Raw genomic sequence first — 2,883 nt, 5'->3', positions numbered from 1 at the left:
CTCATCAGCATCATCGTCGTCTGATTGTGAGGAAGAGTAGCAAGATGAAGAGGAGCTGCTTGAGCTATGAGATGACTCCTCAGCATTGTCGTCATCGTCATCATCATCATCATCATCATCATCATCATCATCATCATCTTCTTCTTCTTCCTCTTCTTCTTCATCATCGTCGTTGCTCTGCTCTGCCTCTTGCTCTAATGACAAAAAAAGGCGTGACACATATTTATGCTGGAGTCTGGACATGTACATGTTTGTGTTTGTATGAAAACAACTGTCACCTTCCAGCAGTTTTTTCCGGATCAGTGGGAGGAACTCCGAGGCCTCAGGATTGTCTGGGTCATAGATGAGAACTGAAACAAGAAGAGAAGAGTCAACACTAGCTGATTTTACTTGTGGCTGATTGACTGACTGGCAGACGTACAGCTGACAGAAACAGGAAACATACTCATCTGACACAGTTTAATGGCCAGCTGAAAGTCTTTGTCCATTAGAGCTTTGAGGAACTGAAATCATAGATTTTCATTTTAGTTTCAGTTTTCTTCACTGAAGTTGACCAAAACTGATTTTGGGCATTTGAAATACACAAAGAAAAAAACATCTACAGGATGAAGTGCAGAGATTTCGATCAGTCACTTTACCTCCATTATCAGCTCCACTGGAGCATTAAGGTCTTCTTCCTCACCATCCTCTTCCTCGGTCTGTTCTTCCTCCGCATCTGCCTTATGCACGGGGAAAGGTTCAGCTGGTGGGGGAGCATGTGCTGTTCCTCCTAACAACCATTCATAATCAGTTTCTTTCCTGCTACCTTCCTGGCTTTGCATTGTGTTCTTTACAACCTACCTGTTACCGCTGAGTTGTGGGTATGTGACTTCTTCAGGTCTTTCATTTTCAGCTCCTCAACAGCCAGCTGTCCTTGTCTGTCAATCCTGACACCACATATTATGTTCAGAACAGCGAATATTTCCTTGGTCTGATCACCATCTATGTGAATTGTGAGTACAGACCTTGTTATTATGCTGATGGACTCCTTTGGAGCACGGTCTACAGGACGACACATAAGAAATGTTATTTACTGGCACAGTAGAGGTAAGTATTTATGATAATCACATATGATTACCAATGATAAGCTAAAACCATGTAACCTGATGTGCTTAACTAAATATTTAAGTCTGTAATCATCTGGAGAAACACTGAAGAAAAGGACACAGATAGCATTTCAGGTTTATGAAACAAAAATGTGAGTTTAAAATAAAACAAAACTAACATAGATGTTCATTTTTCCAGGGGTTTACTCATCCCCTCTAATTCTCTTAGTAGCTTACTAAATTTCTAAGAATTATTTTGACAAATTCAAGAGGCATGCAGACAGTCAATCACGTGCTGCTGGAGAGAGACAACAACAACCACAAAGAAAACTAAAATCACTTCTCTTTTTTCATCCCTTTTCATTTCATGTTGAAGCAGAAGTGCCTAATTTTAACAAGATATAGTCCCACTTCAATCTACTTTTGATACATAAATTTACAGATTTTTACCCGTGTTGAATAAATCTTCGGAAGAATGTAAATGGTGATGACGTGGGGAGCTGTCAACCAAAATATGTAAGTGAAATAAATCTTTATTTAAGATGTGGTACCTATCTTCAACCTTTTGGAAAACACATTTTAGGTCCAGCACTCTATGGAGGATCCTGTTGCTGGAGTACAACCTCTTCTTGTGACAGAGTTTAGTATTTCCTCAGCCTCAGGTTAGTCCACCCTCTGAATATTTCACATACCTTCTGTTTTGAACACTTCCTGAGATTTTTGAGTCTTCTTGCTAGAGACCTACAGAAGAATTACAAAACAAAAGAATTGTCCAGCTATGATGCAAATAATATTTCTGTCAATCCAGTCTTCTCAAAGTGTCCATGACCCACCTTTAAAGAGTGATCCTGTGCATGAGCAGGAGAGGCCCTGCAGGAGTAATAAATGAGTAAATAATGATAGGGCAACCTTGAGTTATGAAAGAAATATGTATTTCCTCCAAGTTCTTACCAAGGCTTTTCAGTGACAGTCTTTCCCCCCTCTGTGTCTGGAACATAATCAGAATACAACTAGCATCGCCAGACAGACGGATATGTCTGGACGTAATGTTGAGTGCACTGATACAAAGACTGAATCACCCCTTACCATCAGGTTCATGAGTTTCAGCAGAGGTCAGTTCTACGTCCGGCTACATGAAAGTGCAGTGATCAAAGAAATAAATAAGATGTTCAGTCCTATTTTTAAATGGGATGTGTAAAGTCACATGTATAGGTATGGTGTGATCCACTTAAAACATTAGGTATCATAGTCAACAACTGCAAAGAGAAAAACTGATTTTTATTGAACTATTAGTTCAATAAAAATCATATATTACAGTACCTGTATAAAACTAGCTAATATGGTTACCTGTTTCTGTGAAATGGTGGAGGAGCTCCCGAAGCACTGTAACCTGGACAACAAATTAAATGAAGTCATGTTAAGGGTTAATGTTCTGCACCTTACAATGATATTTGAGAACACGGTGGTGAAACACAATTTTTGTTTTATAAAAGCATTACATATTTATATCTCTTTTTAATAGGCCTGCTGATCACCATTGATGGAACTAGAATAAAACTAACTATTATCTTGCTTGATTCAACGGGGTGACTGGTTAGCTTAAATTAGCTAATAGCTTTAATAAATAATTAATTATTTATCTGAACTGAGGTAAATGTAGTTAGATACGTGTAACTCACCCGCTCATTAAGGAAAATAAAGAACAACTTTACACATTAGTGTATGAAATTATTTCAAGAGTTTCTTGTCCGTCAAGCTAACGTTTTCTCGTTTTAATATTTGTCTAGATTATGCTAGC

The 2,883-nt window shown here is 38.3% G+C and overlaps 1 long non-coding RNA gene across 1 annotated transcript; it reads right to left on the bottom strand.

Annotated features, from left to right (window-relative positions):
• Positions 1 to 295: 295 nt before the first annotated feature.
• On the bottom strand, positions 296 to 698 carry LOC311490005. Its single transcript, XR_014699137.1, has 3 exons — positions 639 to 698; positions 446 to 503; positions 296 to 350 (listed from the first exon to the last, which is right to left on the bottom strand). It is a non-coding gene; the product is annotated as an uncharacterized lncRNA (long non-coding RNA).
• Between the last annotated feature and the right edge of the window lie 2,185 nt (positions 699 to 2,883).

The sequence above is a fragment of the Chelon labrosus genome (genome assembly GCF_963514085.1).
Source record: "Chelon labrosus genome assembly, chromosome: 6".
NCBI classification, from domain to species: Eukaryota; Metazoa; Chordata; class Actinopteri; order Mugiliformes; family Mugilidae; genus Chelon; species Chelon labrosus.
The sequence above is the reverse complement of the archived record's forward strand: the minus strand, read 5'-3'. Positions and strand labels throughout refer to the sequence as shown.